The sequence below is a fragment of the Panthera leo genome, chromosome B1 (assembly GCF_018350215.1).
Source record: "Panthera leo isolate Ple1 chromosome B1, P.leo_Ple1_pat1.1, whole genome shotgun sequence".
Lineage (NCBI taxonomy): Eukaryota > Metazoa > Chordata > Mammalia > Carnivora > Felidae > Panthera > Panthera leo.
In genome coordinates this window covers 103,353,569-103,373,388 of record NC_056682.1, presented here as the reverse complement: position 1 = coordinate 103,373,388, position 19,820 = coordinate 103,353,569, and the positions used below count along the sequence as shown (strand labels likewise).

The 19,820-nt window shown below is 37.3% G+C and overlaps 1 long non-coding RNA gene across 2 annotated transcripts in view; it reads right to left on the bottom strand.

Annotated features, from left to right (window-relative positions):
* LOC122217018 overlaps positions 1 to 18,030 on the bottom strand; it is a 101,579-nt gene extending 83,549 nt beyond the window's left edge. Inside the window, exons 1-4 of one of the 2 annotated variants that reach the window (XR_006201255.1) lie at positions 17,956 to 18,030; positions 17,337 to 17,499; positions 14,905 to 15,067; positions 11,788 to 11,874 (exon numbers count right to left, since the gene is read on the bottom strand). This is a non-coding gene — a long non-coding RNA (uncharacterized LOC122217018). Of the gene's footprint in view, positions 1 to 11,787; positions 11,875 to 14,904; positions 15,068 to 17,336; positions 17,500 to 17,955 lie in introns of those variants that run through there. The other variant, XR_006201256.1, reaches the window with a different exon arrangement.
* Positions 18,031 to 19,820: the final 1,790 nt, after the last annotated feature.

Below are 19,820 nucleotides of genomic sequence, written 5' to 3'. Positions count from 1 at the left end.
AGGTAGGCAGTGAAGGTCAAATCAGTTACAGTCTTGGGGCCAGTCACTGGGTTATTGCTGGCTCAGGGCAGTCCTTATTGCTTGAGAGGGTAGTTTGGGTTCTCATCAGGGGATGCTTTGCCCACAGGGTCTTTTGCCTGAGTTAAAAGATAAGCTGGAAAGAAGACCTTAATCAATTAGAAAGTGTGAGGACAAAATGGAGGTAGTTGAAGTCCTCTTTCACTACCACTCCCAAAGTTCCCTCACAGCCCCTTCCAGTGACTCTTCTCCAACTAGCATAGCTAGCATCCTACTTCTAGTTTCATAATTAGCTTAACCTGCACTTTTGATATTTATGTAAATAGTGTCATACAGTATATATTCTTTTTTTTGCCTGAGGGGGGTGGATATGTGGACAGAGATGTGATAAAACAAAACATAGCAAAATATTAATGATATAATCTCAGTAGTAAGTAATCTGGTGCTTACTGTAAAATTCTCTTAATTTTGCTGTATGTTTGAAAATTGCCATAATACAAAGTTAGAAAAATACTTTTTTATATTATCCTGACTTTCTAGAGAAAAGAAGTTAAAAGTGTAGGAATTTGCCAATTTTTATAGGGACTTTCTAGCTCAAGCTTTCTCAGCAGACCAGCAGTTTGATGGCTTTGCAAATATTTCTCTACAACTGAGAATGGCTCACTGAGATACTCACAGCTTGCTGACTTATTTTTAACTATCATCCTACACTCTTTATTCTGATTTTGCATTAATTGAATCATCTTCTGATTTTGTTTTTAAATTTCCTCAAAGGAAAAGAAGAGAATATAGTAATTTAGACCCCATGTTTGATAATTATCTTTCTCATTTGAATTGATTAATTATTTTTCTGTTAGGAATTTGGTTTCCTGAGCAGCTCAAGACAAACTGACCATCAAGATACAGGCTTCATGGTGTTCAGAGGGAGTCTCTGGGCCTAAGACAATCTCTTATGCAAAATAGCAAACCACAAAGTCCCAATTGCTTATCTTTATTAATATTGTGTACAAATAAAGGATGTTCCATTTCCATGAAATTGCTTTAAAACTACCTGGGATAAAAATAAATTTGTTTATATTTAATTTCTCTTTCAAACAGAAAGTATAATTCCCATATCAGCATATAGTGCCATTATAGGCATTTTGAATACAGAAATAGCCTTGTGATTAACTGACTATTATGGTGCTATTTATTAAAGTCAAACCCGATTATCTCTCATCCCCTTCAGATGGTAATAGATTACTTTAAAAAATATTATCATTATTTAAAAAAATAATTTAACAACGTACCTCAATTAGGGAAAAAAAAAAGAAATTTACACCTTCAGAGATATTGGGTATGTGTTTCTTTGCACTTAGTAATTCCTTATCAATTAAAATATAGTTTGCAAAAGCAATGGATACATGTTTTAGGGTACACTTAACCATCCCCAAAAACAAAACTTGAAAGTAAGTTGCTAATTTTAAGTATCTTCCATAAAATTCTGGAGGGACCGATTGAGATGTTGCAGAGACGATGAGCATCCTTATGACTTTCTTTATTACAACTATTAAGATGCTCAACTGCAGTTAAACTGAATTAAATTGGCTTTCAATGGTCTTTTAATGGAAAAGCCACAGGGTGGCCATTCACTTCCATTGCAAAATGATGGGTTTTTTTCCCTTTAGCAGAATTTGAGAATCTAATGTATACCACATTCTCTCCTGAGCACTGGAAAAATGAAAATGCACCTAAGTAACAGAGAGAACACATTTAGTTCAAGAAAAACAAAAATTCCTATCATAAGAACCATTTTTGCTGCACTTTCTGTTTCAGCTCTGTATTCATGGCTTGTTAAGTGAATGAGTGCTAATCTCAAGTAAAAGCAAATTAAATATACAAATGAATCAAATAAGAGTTACAGAAACATTATAGGAAATGAATTGGCAAGAGATGAATAGGTCAAATTTCACAACTAAGTAGGAGATTGGGATCGCACAGTAGAGAAGAGCTCTGATCTCAGAGTCTGGACACTTGTTCTTCAGTTTTGATAAGGCACCACCCTTGGACAAATTTCTTCGTCACTTAAGCCTCATAAACTAACCATAAAATAAAATGGAGAAAGTTCATTTATGAGGATTAAATATAAGCATATAAACAGAAAGGCTGTATACATTGAATGATGCTGGTAAAATGACAATTCCTTTTCATGCTTAAATAATTTTCTGTCCCTCATCATACCTAAGGATGTTTATCCTACATATGTAAGAGAGAGTCTGACCTTGACAGTGTTCCAGCTTTGATTACTTAAGAAATGTGACTTGAGCAATGCTGCAAGTCCCCTTCTGCCCCAGAAACAGCTCTGAAATCAGCCTTCCATTGCTTGGAATTGTCACAATTAATATTATTATTTTGTATTTATATTTTTACATTATTTATTTGGGTTTTGATTTTGTTCCTAAAAGACATGCATTTATTTTCTTTTCCTTTTTCCTTCCCTTCCTGAACAATTCAGTCCTAAAGCAATTAGGGGAGGCAGAACAAGTATGGGTTTCCTATCACTGCCTTAACAAATTACCATGCACATGGTGGCTTGAAAGAACACAAATTTATTACCTTACAATTCTGGAATTCAGAAGTCCAGAATGGGTCTCGCTGGGACTGCACTTCCTTCTGGAGGCTCTAAAGGAAAATCCATTTCTTTGCCATTTCTGGCTTCCAAGGGCTGCCTTCGCTCCTTGCCTCTCAGTCTCTTCCCATCTTCAGACCCAGTCACAAGGGCTGGGTCCTTCTTAGGCTGCCATCTCTACAGTTCTCCCCTTTCTGCCTCCCTTAAAGATCTTTGTGATCAGATTGGACCCACCTGGATAATGTAGAATTATTTCCCCATCTCAAGAACACTTGGTTAGCAATCTTAATTTCCCTTGTCACGTTCCCTAACATATTAAGCAGTTACAGAGATTAGGATGTGGACAACTTTAGGGAACCGTTATTCTCCCTGCCACTGTAGGTCACTGTGTAAGCAGTGAGTGGTGGCTGCAATGGCTCAGTGTGGGGTGTGACCGCCTCAGTAGAGTCCACATGATGGCCCCATAGACAAGAGGCATATGGAATGTTAGAACCTAAGCAGGGTGAGGGAGCCACCCCCATTGTAGGGCTGCCCATACTGGGTGTCAGGCCCCAAGTAGGGTGAGGAAGCATTCATATTTGGGAGCAGGCCGGCACAGAAATAGAACTCAAGCAGTTGTAAGGTGGGCTCTCATACCTGGGCACAACCTGCCCTGTGATGTTGGAGCCTATGTGGACAAGAAGGCTTTCAACATATGGGAGTTTCCAACATCAGGTAACATAACCCAAGCAAGGTGTCCACACTTGCAGGACATCTTAGAGCCTGAGCTGGTTGAGGAGGGCATCTCCATGTGGGGTGACCCAGTGCAAGATGTCAGAATCATAGAAGGAAATCTTCTTCATGAGAGGACACCTGGACTAGGAAGTCAGAGTCATGCAGGTTGAGGAGGGCACATGGTAGGGCAGTTTGATGTGGATACTAGAGTGTACAAGGTGCCCACATAGGTGGACAGAGCATATTGGTGTCAGAGCCCGAGCAGAATGAGGAGGAAGTCCACACAGAAGGGTAGCTTAGCTGTCTGAGAAGAATATCCCCACAGGGTGGGGGTCCACATGGGACACAAAGCCTGAGCTGTTCGAGAAGGGAATACACGCATAGGACAACCCAACATTGGGTATCAAACTCCGACAAAGGTGAGGGAACTGTTCACGTAAGCTGATACGGAGTGATGGAGCCCAAAAGAGATGAAAAAGGCCTTCGTGAAGGGGAGCATCCAGCACGGGGAGAAACAGTGTGGAAAGGGCATTCCATGGGTAAGGTGGGGGCAATATATATGAGAGATTGGGGACATACAAGGAGATTGGTTAACAGAAGCCAAGCTTCTTACTGTCAGAGAAGTGAGTTAAGTATACAAAAGGGAGAAAACTAACATGGACCATGTAGGATTAGTATTGTGTGATCACACACACACACACACACACACACACACATATATGTGGTATTATCTTTCAATAAATAGATGATAAGTAGATGATAGATAGATAGATAGATAGATAGATGATAGAAAAGTAAATACAGATGTAAATATATGTATGTGGGAGCACACATATATGCCTGTCCACTGATTGGGGCTGGGTACAGCAACACCCCAATAATAATAACGAGCACATCTAGTTCTCAGATATTGACTTCTAAATCCCCACTCTCCAGTAAAAGAAACCAGAACTTTTAAGGGAAAATGGCTAATCCAGGGCCTCAGCAGCACACTTCAGAAGGATGAATCTAAAAAATCTTGTTCTTCCAGAAAGAAAATGCTCAAAGAATAATGGAACATGTCAGAAAGAAACAGCAGGCAGCATGAACAGGTGTCCAATGGCCAAATCAGGAAAAATGTAAGCTTCAAAATAAATAGTAGCAGGTTATAACTCATTGAATGACATAGAAATCTCAAGGCCTTAGAGATAAAAATAACAACGAATAAATTGAAAGCTTTTCATGTAAAAGGATATTTACACATCTCACAGTATCTCTTCCACAAAATGCACTTTGCAAAGATAGAGAAACCTAGTGATACAACACAGCCTTTCCAATCAGGATACTACATTTGAGTCAAAGGACACACATTTGGCGATCATTTTCTCAATTCTTCCAAGAATGGTACATGCTAAATTCATAAGAAATTCATAAGAAATAAATGAATTCATTACGTACAATGAGTATCTGAGAGCAGAGGTCAGCAAAATATAATCTGAAGGCCAAGTCCAGTCAGTTATCTTTTTTGTGTGTATATATCATGAGCTATGAATGAATTCTTATATCTTTAAATGGTTGAAAATAGTAAAAAGAGGAATAATTTGTGATACATGAGAATTACATGAAATTCACATCTTATTGTCCATAAAGTTTTACTGAGATGCAGCCAGAGACCTTTGTTTACACATTTTCTATGGCTTCTTTCAAGAGACAATGGTGCGAGTTATTTGCTATCTGGCCATTTACAGAAAAGTTTGCCAAGCCCAGCCTCAGAATACTTGGGCTTAATTCTCTCATAGAATGTTTGGTTGAGAAAAACTGAACCAAAGTGCACAGATTAGTAATGAAACAAATGAAATTGTGTGTCACCTACCAGGATGCATGAATTAGTGGATGTTGCATTATGCCAGATGTTTTTTCTTCATGTATAGAGATTTTTTTCTCATTTTTAGTTATTAATATGGTGAATTATATTGACTGATTTCAAAATGAACTTCGAAATCAATTTTGCTACTACTACCTGGAATATACCCACTAGGTCATGATGTGTCATCCATTTTTTAAATATTGCTATAAAATATTTAATAATATTTTACTAAAGATGGTTGGATCTATTTAATGAGGAATATTAGTCTTTAATTTTCTTGTATTTTTTTTCTGTTTTTGGTGTCAGGCTAATTTGAAACTTGGAATGCTTGGGATATGTCTCCACCTCTTCTGTGTTTGGGAATTTATATAGTATTGGTGTTACCTTTTCCTTTAATATTTGATAGAATTTGCTAAGGAAGTCTCCTGACTTTGGAGCCATCTGAACTCTAGGGATTATTCCAGCTCTTCTTTCTTGTGATTCTTTTCTCTGTCTCAGGTAGTTTCCTCCCATACATGTACATGTCATGACTGGGTCAAGGGCTTGAAAGGCCCATCTGCAGATTTTCAGAGCTTGCTCTGTACAACTCCCTTCTTCCTGATATTCAGCCCTGCTAGCCTGACTTAGTCTCCCCAAATTCGACTCTGTTACCTCAGAGCACTGAGACATCTGGGCTCTGTTTGGTACCCCCCCCCCACCTCTTCACTATGGCCTAGAAACTCTCTCCAGCCTATAAACTGAGGACAATTATAAGAGTTGTACCACTTTTCTTCTTCTGTTGGGGATGACTATGTGAGCTGACTATTATCCAAATTCTGAAAAATGTTGGTTCATATTATAGTCTACTTTTCTAGTTGATCTCAGATGCTAAGTAAGCTGGCTTCTTTTACATCCTCATAACCAAGAACAGAGGTTATTTAATACTGTTTTATATTTATATATCATCTTACAAATTATAGACAAGATTCTGGTTTTAATTTGGCAACAAACATTTTTTTAAGTATTTATTTTTGAGAGAGAGAGAGAGAGCAGGGGAAGGGCAGAGAGACAGGGAGAGAGAGAATTCTAGGCAGAGTCTGTACCATTAGCATGGAGCCCCATGTGGGGCTAGAACCCAGGAACTGTGAGATCCTGACCTAAGCCAAAACCAAGAGTCAGACACTCAACCAAATGAGGCACCCACGTGCCCCTGGCAACAAACATTTTAAAAGTACCTATTGAACAAATTTTTGAAGAAATACAAAATGCCCCACCTTTGACTCTTAGTTCAAGTTGGCATTCCAAATATCTTCTTTCTTAATCTTTAATGAAGGAGGAATAACTTTAAGTTTAAAAGTTTTTGAGATTGCATGTAAAAAGCAAAACTTCAAAATTATTTAAAATGGAAGCAATTTATTGAATTGTTTCATATTTTGCTTTAATATGTGTGAGAGAAAATTACATTTTCAAATATATTCTAAAACAAAAATATAATTTTAATTTATCACTTATTTTAAAGTGTAGAGTTTGTATTAAGAGATTCCATGTTATAAGAGATTAAGCAGAGAGAAATAATTAGTACGCTCATTTTATTCTTATAGAGATATAATTTCTAGATACTGATGTGATTTCTCTATTCCCTCTAAAAGAAGTAAAATCCAGTTCTGAAGAGATGTAGACAATTATATGACCATTTAGTTTACAATGAAATCCAGTGATAAAAAGTAACTTTTGTTTCTGAATGATGCTTTCTTCCTAATAGGAACATTTACAATAGACAGCTAAGTTCATTTATGTTGAAATGCCTACCATCATCTCACAAATTGTTTGTTATCAAATTTATTAGATTAACAATCCTGTTCTCATTATACATTACTCAAGGCACATCCACAATCTATTGAGAGCTGTTCTATTATAATTATATTTAGAAGTAATGGCAGGAATGGGGGCTCAGAGAACCTCATGAATTGCAGTTTCCAATTATGTAACTTTCCAACTGAATTTAATGTTATAATCAAAGAGTTCAGTAATTGATAACATCACGGAAACTTTTTCATTTAAAAATAAGAGCAATCTTACTCAAAGTGTCATATTTACTATCCATAGTAAAGGATGAAAAAAACTACCTTAAAAAGGAGCCACCTTTCTAACTAAGCAATATTCAGTACTAAACATGAGCAATACTTGATAATAAGAAAATTTTTTCTAAGAAATTCATAGTAAGAAAAATATAGCTACAATGTGAATGAAGAAAGAAGGAAAAATATAGAAAGACAAAAATATATATATTTTGGGGGCGCCTGCGTGGCTCAGTCAGTTAAGCATCCGACTTCGGCTCAGGTCATGATCTCACAGCTTTGAGTTTGAGCCCCACATAGGGCTCCGTGCTGACAGCTCAGAGCCAGGAGCCTGCTTGGGATTCTGTGTCTCCCTCTCTCTCTGCCCCTACCCTGCTTGTGCTCTCTGTCTCTCATAAATGAATAAATGTTAAAAAAATTAAAAAAAAATATTTTGTTTAATTTTGACAAATGTTAACAAGCAGGAAATTTCACTAATAAACATATTAACTTGAAAATAAATGATAAAATACAATGGATACTTTAGACAAGGGAAGAAAACAAATAACACTTTACTATTAAATACAAAGCATAAATATGATGGTGTTGATGGATAATTTTCCAGGACATAAATGGTAAATATATATATAATTTTATGAAGTAAATCACATTTTCTTCCTCTATTAAAGCATTAAATGACATTATGAATCTCTCCTCTTCAAAATGTTAAAATTTCCAAGAACCTTTAGAGTTGTGGGTCATTTAGACCCAACCTTAGACACAGGCAAAAGAGGGTTTTGCCTTGGGCTATATTCTTTAGAGAACACACATATCAGAAACAAAATAAAGGAACAAATACATATGCTAAAGAATATATGGGCCGCTTCTCCCAGTGCTGACAGGATGTGACCTGGAACTCAAAACAGCCTCTCTCGTTTCTGAAACTGTTTGGACCCCCAAGAAATATTTCTCACATCTTAACCCATTTCTGAATGCCATGAAAATCTGTGGGCTGTCCATTTGCCGGTATCAGAAATGGGCAATGCTTTTTTGGATTGGAAAAGATTTGGGTGATAGCAGTACTTAGGTAAATAGAAAAGAAAAACAGGGTAATTAATTAAAAACTTCTTCCTCCTAGATAGTATGATTCTTGAATAATGAATACTAATGTCAAGCATCCATGTTTTTCCTTCTTTTTGTGTTTTAATTTTTGGATCTGTGACTATACATGAATTAGTATTGTATTCACACCAATTGCAGATGGTGCCTGAAGAATAGTTTGCAATATTCCACAAATCATATTACTCTTAAATTTAAATACATGTGGAACTAGATGCAAAATACATGAAGCATGAAATACATTCTTTCACTGGTAATTAGATGAATGTTAAGTGCTAGAACTGTGAATACTGTTACTTTAATCAAAATATTTAATACAATTTAAATAATTTTTCAAAACAAATTCATGTATGTTATATTTTAATGATTTTGTTTTTTATCATTTACATAATTTTGCTTTTTTTTTTTTTTTTTTTTTTTTTTTGAGAGAGAGCACACATATGGAGGAGGCCAGATGGAGACAGGAGAGATGGAGAGAGAGAATCTTAAGCAGGCTCCACACAAGGATCTCAAAGCAGGGCTCAATCTTATGGCTGTGAGATCATGACCTGAGCCAAAATCAAAAGTCAGACACTTGAGCACCTGGGTAGCTCAGTTGGTTAAGTATCCAGCTCTTGATTTTGGCTCAGGTCCTGATCTCACAAACCGTGAGATCAAGTCCCACGTCGGGCTCTGTGCTTGGGATTCTCTCTCCTCCTCTCTCTCTGTCCCTCCCCCACTCATGCTCTCTCTCAAAATAAATAAATAAACTTAAAAAAGGAAGTCAGATGTTTAACTGACTGAGCCACTCAGGCACCCCTAGATAATTTTACTTTTTAATAGTTTAAAAGAAAAATAGCTCTTAAGTGTATATAAATGCTATAGTGCTGCACTGAAACGCAATAAATATCCATAAAGTACACATATCATAGCTCCATAAATTTTCATAACCTGTACACACCCAAGTAACCAGTACAGATCAAGAAAGAGAATATTGTCTGCACCTAGAAGTCACATAATGCTTTCTTCCTATCTTCTCCCCAAGATTAATCATTATTACATCATTACATTCTCTTCATCTTTCCACATAACATATAATATCAATAATTGTGAGAGTAATATTCACTCATATTCACAGGTGCCACCAGAATCAAGTGGAGGGGTTATACAGGGCATATATGCTTGGGAGGGAGACTCACAGGGAGGGTCTTACAATTTTGCCTACCAGAGTAGGCTATCCATTTTCAGATGCTATTTTATAGAAATAAAGTAAATTCTTCAAGATTATATCCAAAATGGATGATAAAGTTGAGACCAGACTGTAAGTATTCTAACACAAATCCAGTGATCTTTCTACTATACTAACGTAGAGTCACCCCACTCATTGTCTTCCATTTGTTTGTATATTAACACATTTTAAATATGGCAACTGGAACTAACAAATTTAGGAGTATAAGGATTTCTTTAAAAAATAATTGTACAGACCTTCCATGTTAGAAAACCGATATTTTCATTTAATCAGACTATAGCCAATAATCATTATGCATATTGAGTAAAAAATACTGTTAAATAACTCTGTATCTTCAATGGCTCTGAGACCCAGAAAACTCAAGTCAGGCACTGCTGTAAATGGCATGTGTCTAGTAGAGAGTAGAATGGGCTCACATCTCTTGTTTTAGTCTGAATTCATATTACTTTCAGTGTTTGTCCCACACTTTAACCACCAAGTGAATTAAAGGACTTCATATGCTATGCCCCATCCCCAAAATAGCTTTTCAGCAATTATGACAAATAATCTTTTTTTATTTAAAAATCTTATAGGACAATTATTTAGGAAATTCTCAATAAGAAGCTTAGACTGACAGGTATGCATATCCCAAAGTGTGACTTCAGCAAGGTCCTACTTAATGCCATATACAAAGTGCACGTCAGCTTTAAACATACATAAAATGAGTATTTGCTCATTCTTTGCTCATTCTTTGCTCCACTTAAGAAAACATAAGCATCATATGGTAAACCCAGACTCGGGCTGAGGATACAAGGGCCGCATTTCTGCTTAATGTGGAGGGTAGAATCAGATCTCCCAAGTGGTACTTCCAGCCTCATTCTGAAAGAATCTACCCAAAGGAAGACTTGAGGCCGTGCCGAGACCGCTGGAACCAGCTCTTTCATCCCACAGAAGTTCTCAGTTGTTCTAGTTTGCCAAAATCAGAAGGTAATAATTGGGGCGGGAGACAGAGAGCCAGGCACAGAGAATTCATAACAAGTTCATTGTGCCAAGATGCAAAATGTGCCTAAATATCTCAGATGCTCCCTGAAGCGGCCTTGGAAAACACTATCCACTTGCCCTCATCTGGAAACCACAACTGCTTCTTATAGAATGTTCTGTGGCTGAAGCTGGCAGTGGTAAGTTTCCACACAGCAAACTGAGTAAATAAATGCTGTATTTGCTTTTTAAAAAAGTTAACTACCCTTGCTGATTTCCAACTGCTCTTAGAAACACACCATTGTCAAGCTTTCCCTGGTTCAGGAATCATCATTCTTCTATTTTATGAAATCTATGACATTAATCTGCTTCAAATTATTATAATCAATATATCTAAAGCATCAGTCTAGGCATAAAATGGGTCTTTTTTGAAAATAAGTAAAACATTATTGATACAGTGTGGCTCTTTTTCCCATTGATTTTCATTCTCTGCAGTAACCATAGACTTCTAGAGTTAAAAGGAGCCTTAGAGATCATTTAGGCCTCCTGTGGCCTTTTTTCTGGGCAGCAAAAAGAGATCCAGAGATGTGAGATAACTTACTCAAATGTACAAAACTAGACGGTGGTAAATCCAGATCTAGGACTTGAGTCTCTTGATTCTTGTGTCAGTAAATCAGCATCAGGGTGTAGGCGCAGGGTCTCCCAAACAATGTCCAGCCCTCAGTTCAACCGAGGACTGCACATTGTACCCACGTGCATTTCTATACTGAATAACTAAAGGATATTTGAAGCTGTTAGTTTTCATCTGTGTCCCAAGCATACCTCCCTGTAATCTAAACCTCAGGTCCCCTCTTTCACTCTCTCAGTAGATCCCAAAGCCAAGGTGACAAATTCTGTCTTACATAGTGTGACCACAGCCCTGCTGATCCTGATTCTGATGTGGTCAGCAACTCCAGCATCCAGGGGAGCCTTTTAAGGGTCTGCCAAGAACTCTCAAGACCTGTCAAAATAGTATCTCCTTTAGGGTGAGTTCTGAAAATGTTCCAGTTCTTCTCAATAATTTTCCCAACTCTGTAATTCCCCATAAGATAACAAATCTTCCTAAGAATTTCTCTGCAGTTGTAATTAGCATTAAAACTTGCCATTATTGCTTTAATCCCATTGTTTTTATGTTTACACAAATCCTTTTGCTTCTTCTCATTATTATCTTATCTGTTTTGTTTTGTTTTGTTTTGTTTTGTTTTAGAGATTCCCACTAGGTTAACATAATGATCTTCCTCTTTTTCTGCTCTGAAACTCCTGTCCCATTGATCCCAGTGAGGGTGCTTAACCGGAGACTTCTGGAGACCTAACAATGGCCAGAAATTATATTTAAAAAAAAAAATAGTATTTGCTTTGATCTAAAGATTCAATCACAGCTTTAATCAGATTCTTGAAAGACTGGCATCTAAAATTTTTTAACGTTTATTTATTTTTGAGAGAGACAGAGAGAAAGAGAGAGAGAGAGAGAAAGAATCTGAAACAGGTTCCCGGTTCTGTGTTTTTAGCACAGAGCCTGATGCGGGATTCAAATTCATGAACTGTGAGATCACTACCTGAGCAGAAGTCAGATGCTTAAATGACTGAACCACCCAGGTGCTCCTGAAAGACTGGCATCTAAAAAAGGTTGAGATTGATAGCTTCATAAAATTAGACCCACACAACTCACTCATTTTTGCCTCTGTGACTCTTTGTCCCTCCTTCCATTGGTTACAGCCCCTCTGATTGCCTGGTGCCCACACAGCTCAAGCACTCATCAGCCTACAGCATAGAATACTCATGGCCCTTATTGTTCTGTGGCATATGTAAGCATCCACAAGAATTATTGCTAGTTTAGACTGAAACTGTATATTGATGATTCAGTATAGGATGATTATGATTCAAAGGGACTATGTCTAAACTTTGGTTGATAAGTATAGTCAGATCATGAATCATGGACTGAATGTATTCTGGGATGATCACTGCCTTGGTTGTTATGCATTATGCAAATAGTCTGAAATATACATTCATGAGTGTATAACAGTGCCCCAATTTAATCTTAAATTGGGGCAAGGGGTACAGAGAGAGGGAGAAGAAAGGTGGGTGGGTCTCTGAAGAAAGACTGGGTGACAGGCATAGGAGTACACTACCAAACTTAGACAATGAAATAAATATTCTGCTTTTTTTGATAAAGTATTCCCCAGTCGTGTGCTGTTCTTAGGAACTGGTGTGCTGGACATATTTTATATAGTTCTAATTAACTTTCAAAGCAATTTTCAGAAGGTAACAAACTGAGAAAAGGTTGTATATAAACTGGAAGTTTGCTTATTTATTACTTTGGTGAATGTAAAGACAGCTACTATGTTTCCCCAGTAGAAATTATTATCAGCACTGTATCATTGTAATATCACATGACACCCCAACCAAAGGGCTTTTTTAAAATTTACTTCATAGTGCAAAAAAAGAACAGCATGAATAACTTGTTAATATATCAGTGACTTAGATTAGTTACCAGTCATGAATACCAGCCTCTGCTGTAACAAAATGTTTGTTTCAAATTTATTTCTTCCATACAAAACCAGTGTAATGAATCACATGCTTTACATGGACAAATGTCAGAAAATAAAGGTAGTTTCAACACATTAGAACAAGCTCTCCACATGCTGAATGTTGCCAGTAGGTGAGAGACTTTGAATATTTAATGAGGTTCTAGGTCACCTTCCAACAATAGGTTATGACTGAGGTTCTGGAAATTTCTAGCTCTCCATGATGCTGCACCAAAATAGCAGTTACAAGGACTTTTTAATTATGTGTTGTCAAGTGCCAGACACTGGACCCTGCTATTAGAGGCAAAGGTAAGACCTCAGTAAGTTTTTAAGGGGAAGTCGGTATTCATTTTGTCATATTTATGGTAGAAATTTAATTTTTGGTGTTTTTATCTCACTCTAGTCAGCAAAATTAATATGCAGTTGATTTATGAAGGATTAAAAAAACCCCTTTAATTGGCATTGCATGATTTTGTTAAACAATAAACGGATTTATATGCAGGCTAAATTTAGAGGGCATATTTTATATCGGTTCAACAGCTACGATTCCATGGTAGGCATAGAAAAGTCTATTTTGCTACTACAGACAGTGTGTACCCTGAGGTATTGGGTTACCGTGCAATGATGAATATTTCCAAGACTTTTCAGCTTTACTGAACATCTGCTTTTCACAACCACATTTTAAAGGGAAAAATCTAAGAGACAGAAAAACATACAAAATCCCCAGGACAGGAAAATTTCCTTCTCATCTCTTCCATAAACCAGCACCAGATTTCAAATTGGAACCACTGATCACGTGAGGATATTTTCAATGATGTTGCTTTTTGCCAGTCTCTTTTGTGAAGCCTAATTTGGGGGTGAAGGTGAGTGTGGTTTGGGGAGCACCCTGCAACAATCAGAGTTTCCAAAACAGAACAGAGGGAGGCCAGAGGGATCAGACACACAAAACTCCTCTCCCAGTCTCTTGCTATATAAGGTTATTAAAGAGTTGGAATCACCCAGACATAAAAACCTCCAGACAAAACTCTGGCTGTCGATGGAGTGGGAGATGCCACAGCCAGCCTGCCCTTCCACAGGTGAAAAAAAAAGATGCATGTCTGCCTTACCTAAAGTTGAGGGCTTTGCCCCTTCTTTTCACAGATTGTGAAACGCTTTCCTGAAAAGTAGGGTACTCTGTCTACCTCATGTTGAGAGTGAGAAAATGAAAGTTTGTCCAGTGATCCCTGTGGACATGAGCTGGTCACACATCTCCCCTTCACAATACAGGAAAAATAACCCTGCCTGAGCTATGAGGCATAGCTCACTGAAAATATGTTCCCTTTAGATTCAGATTTCTTGAGTCACCTATTCTTAAAGGTCTATCATATTTTATATGTCCGAGAGAGATCATTGAGCAGAATAGTCTTATTTTTCATTATTTGAGATAAATACAGTCGCCAATATACAATCAGAGCAACATTCTATTATACGTTTGCTTCATTTTCTGTTAGGAATGCAATTATCTTTAAATACCAACATTTTAATAGTTATACAGTCCTATCAGTGTGGGGTAATGACCCAAAAAAACAAAACCATAGAGAATCATGGAATGGCAGAAATTTTTAAGCTAAAAATAGCTTGGTGATCTCTAATTTTAGACCATGCATTTTATAGAAGAGGGAAAAGACGTTTGCCAAAGGTTGCAGGGTTTTCTCCTATGTCACCCCTTTTTATTGGAACATTCCCAGGAATACACAAACATGTTTTAGGGTCTTAGTATTAAAAATAGCAATCCCCTCTATTTCCCCTTAAGTATCAGCATATTCCTCTCTTACCCTCACGGCAGAACCTCCGGAAAGAGTTGTCTGTAGAGTTCGTTAGGACTTTCTCATCTCAGAATCTCTCCTCCACTCACATCATCTCCTACCACACTGGAGCCTGCTCTTGTCACGTCTTCAATGGTCTTTATGCTGTGACCAGCTAGTTTTTGATCTTCTTCTGTGATTTATGTAAGAGCAAAATGGTTATGTATTAAGAATTATTTTGTAAATACCTTTTTCATTGATGTACCTAGCCTGTTATTTATATGATAAAAATAGTTTTTAAAAATTTATTAAGCATTTACTATTTTGAACAGTGTTACAGACATCCAAAATAATTTTCCCCAAGTAAATTTTCTTTCTACCTAAAAAAATAGGGACACCTACTGGAATATAAGGGAAATTATCAGTTATATCCAAAAGAACAAAATGATTTAATGTGTGTGTGTGTGTGTGTGTGTGTGTGTGTGTGTGTGTGTGTGTCTATTCAAGCAAATTAGAATACAAGACTAAAGGGAAGCACAAAGGAGGCCAGTAAGCTCAGGACATGTTTCTGAAATAGGTGAATTTTGATCCAGGATTAGAGGGAAGTAGTCAAAGGGAAGAAAGTAAAAACTCCTTCTAACTAAAATCTGACATTAAATTCCCAATACTGTGCTCTTCCATTTTCATTCCATTAACTCTCATAGCCTCCTCAAGATTCAGCTTCAACAGCTGACATATCATCTGTCCCTCCTTCCCCTTCCCTGTACCCACCCATTCTCTATTGGTTCCCTATATATTGCACTACAGTCACCTCAAAACATTGTCTGCCCCCCCCCACTGGACTGTGAACTCTTCTTCCTCTTTCACCCATACTGACAACTGAGCAGCAACTGGCATTGAGTAGCCATCCAACAAATGTCTGTTGTGTGACCCTTAATGCATATTAGTATTAGTATTAATATTACAGAGGAGGACACAGAGAATCCCTGAGGTTGAAGAGTTCTTAACTATTAAGAAGTAGGATGATGATTTTATGTCAACCCCACAACAAACCCAAGATTTTAGGACCCAAAGCCCAAGCCTATTCTACTATCCAATGTTGGCTTCACAGCAAGTATTGCTGGAAATAGCAGATACCTTATTCTAGGTGTATATGACTTTATTCCAGGGTTAAAGGCAGGAATTCATAAATAACACATGAGAGACAGAAATCAGAGTGATTTGTTTGAAGCACAGATACCCTATTAAAAGACAATGGGAACTGTTGCCCCTCATGTTTAGCCATAAACGGTGTACTCTCTCACTTTTTGCTCTCTTTCTTGGTAACCTCATTGCCTCCCCGCCCCCACCCCCCCCGAATTCAATTGTGTTCTGTATACTGGTGACTTCAAAACATATATCTCTAGTCTAGATTGTTCTCATGAGGCTCTGAACCACATATCCATCTGCCTACTACACATCTCTCTGGATGCCTCTATAGGCCACTTAACCTGATGGGGACGCTTAAGAGTCTCCATATATTTTTAAAGAAGATCGCATTTTAAGAGTTTCCTTGGATCACTGTGTTCTTGAGGAAATAATGGAGATGAATGACCCAAGTTACAGAAGTCAGATTTGCTGTTACATAATGAATGAGACACTTAATACATCATTGAAACCCCACCCTAATTTTCCTTGCTTAATTTTCAGGATGTCACTTGTTCAGTTACATGGTCTAATCCTATCCAGCTAGTTCCCTTCTCTGACTATACTTAAACTGTCCCATTCCAGTGTTCCCATCATGTTGTCTACCTAGATTATATATCTGTTCACACTCACTCTGTCAGCCAGGGTCCAGCCAGGAAAATGAGAACCAAGTCACTAGGTATTACAATAAAGGGATTTAGCATAGGGATTGGTTTACACATGCCCTGAAGGCCTGGACAAGCACAAAGAAGACACCAAAAGAACCCTGACATATCTGCAGGAAACAGCTCTGCTGGGGCACAGAGAACAAAGTGATGGAGATGGGGAATATCAGAAGCCAGGAGCTTGCGGGAGAGGCCCAGGGGGTTGGAGCTGAGACCTCTGAGGAAGGGATCCCACTTGACTGCTCCTGGAACTCCAGGACCTGAGAGGAGAGGCTGTGTGGAGCTAGACTCAGAATCCTGAGGAGCAGGTACAGCAGAGTTTCTGCTGCTACCTCCACAGGGGTAGGATGTGATGGGTGCTCCAGTCCTGTAAGATACACGAAGTTGGGACTCATGAATATGAGGCCTGGGTTTCACACCCAGGTCTGTCAGAAACCAGTGCCTGATGTTCAAACCTTACACAGTACCACCCCACCCAATCCCTGCTTCTCTCTTTTGCGTTCTATTCTATACACTGCTGTCAAAATGCTCTTCCTAATGCACAGCGCTAATCATGCCATACCCTTTCCAAAACCCTATCACCATTCCCTATTGACTGTTTTAAATACATACTCTTCTGTCTGGTGTTGAAGGCCTTCTATAATTTTCTCGTCTTTTTTTCACTGCTACTGTGGGTGCCCTTTATGTTCCCAGAGGGTCTCATCCTTGCTTAGAAATGCAGCAAATTTTCTATATTCAACATCTGATATCTTCAAAGCTCAACCACATCTTGTCCCTGAATTCATTTCCAAAAAAATAGCATACATACATCAAAAATCACCTTGGCTTTCATTTCCAAGGGGTCAACACCACAGTGAATGAAGTCGCTGCTGCACACTTAAAACTTTGCATAGTTTAATTGAAAACAAGGGGCCTAATTTTATTCAATTAAAACTTAAGTGACAACTAAATGTGTAACTAAGGCTGAAAGAACTGAACTCTGTCAATGCAAAATTTTCACACCTTTTCTGATTTGCACATACATGGTAGACTAGTTAAGAGATAACTTCTAAATTTTCAGCAATTCAACAACTAAGATTCTGACTCAAGGCCACTTGCAGAAATAGTGGAATTACAGTTCACTGCATGTGAGTTGTATCATTTCAGAAAATTCTAAAGCAACATTTTTTCCTTATTTACCCTTTGAGTTGCAAAACTAGCTCTCAACAGGAAAAGAAAATTTGCTACTTACATTGAAAGGTGTCTCGTTTATGTGTGAAAACACTAAGGTGAAAATGTCAAATATTTCTCATTTCTTTGAGTCTTGTGAAATCTAAAAGGATGTGAGATTTTTAAAATTCAGATTATTCAGATTGGAGATATAGGAACACCTCTCTCCTATGTATATTTCCTGGTGCTGTCCTATCATTTTACTTTTTAAAAGGCAAATATTAAACATTTTGTTCTTCTTTTAAAGGCATACATTACTACTATTTCTCTTTATGTAGAAAAAGATAAGAATAATCCTGGAATTCTGAATTTGTGATTTAAAAAAGGCACACTTTGTATGACAATGAATTGCTCAGAGCACTTTAAAATCCAATTTCTTTGGGGGCGCCTGGGTGGCGCAGTCGGTTAAGCGTCCGACTTCAGCCAGGTCGCGATCTCGCGGTCCGTGAGTTCGAGCCCCGCGTCAGGCTCTGGGCTGATGGCTCAGAGCCTGGAGCCTGTTTCCGATTCTGTGTCTCCCTCTCTCTCTCTGCCCCTCCCCCGTTCATGCTCTGTCTCTCTCTGTCCCAAAAAATAAATAAAAAACGTTGAAAAAAAAAATTAAAAAAAAAAAAAAATCCAATTTCTTTGTACAAGTTCCAAATCAAGTTCTGAATAATGAGAATCTAAATACGAGTACTCTTTGTTTTTGCTAAGAATTTGCCTACACATCTAAATTATGTCAGTGTATAACTTATTCAACTTAAAAAGTAAGTTCATACATTCGTTTAGCCTACCTTGGGTGCCTACCTGCCTGCCACCTGCTCTGTATTAATGCATAATACCTTATGTCATTTCTGGAACTCTTCCAATATCTACAGGTCACAATGACAGTGCACCACTCCATTGGCTGAACGCTTGTTTGCAGTGATGAGCTACACATGTTGGCTAATACTGCCAACAATTTAATGCTTCAGTTCCTCAAGTACCCTTGAGTAGATGGCATCTGGTCTGAATTTTGGCTCTCTTTGAGGATGCATGATAGGTAACTTTCATCTGGATAGCAGAGACACTTGACCAGCCAATTAAATATTCTGAAATCCAGGAAGTTTATGTAGGTGAAGATAATTAGTCTTAAAAATAAACTCAGAATAAAAAGCCTCAGGAAGTGGAAACTAGCCAGGAACCCATCTAATAAAAATAAATTGAGTCGAATTTTAAATTTTTGGAGGTTTAAAAAAATCATTTACATAAAAGTTTCCTTGAGTTTGAGATTATATTTTAATAATGTCTGTAAAAGCAATGTGAACCTATCTATTGCAACTCCACTTTGAAGAAAATGGATACTTGATAGTTATTATTGAAAGAGAGAAAGCATTTCAAAATTTTACTTTTCCAACCTTATTCTTATTCCACATGTAATCATTCTAACCTATTTTTGAACTATTTGAATAAAGCTAAATTAAAAAAACAGGAATGGAAATATATTTTCTTGCCTTTCTAAACAAGATTTTTGTGCATGAATTATAAGTCTGAGTAAATGTTTCAAGCTATACATTTTTATGTGTCTCACAGTGAGAATTTGTATAATGTAAAAAATAAATACTCCTAATGAGAACTATCAATGTTTTTCTTGAGTTGGACTTAGACATTTTGGTCACAGTATAGATGTTTGTTTTGTTTTATAACTTTACTCTGAGAGAACTTTTACTTTTAATAACAGAACTAATTTCGAAATATGCAACTTGTCTTAAAAATATGATGCCTACATCGACATCAGTATCACTTGCTTTGTAAGTGATAATTCTGAATTTTTTATGGAAAAAATGTTATAAAATAAGTTTCATAGTCAAAATCAAATGACATCAGACATTTTAGCAGAGTTAAAGGACTCTAGTATTACATAGC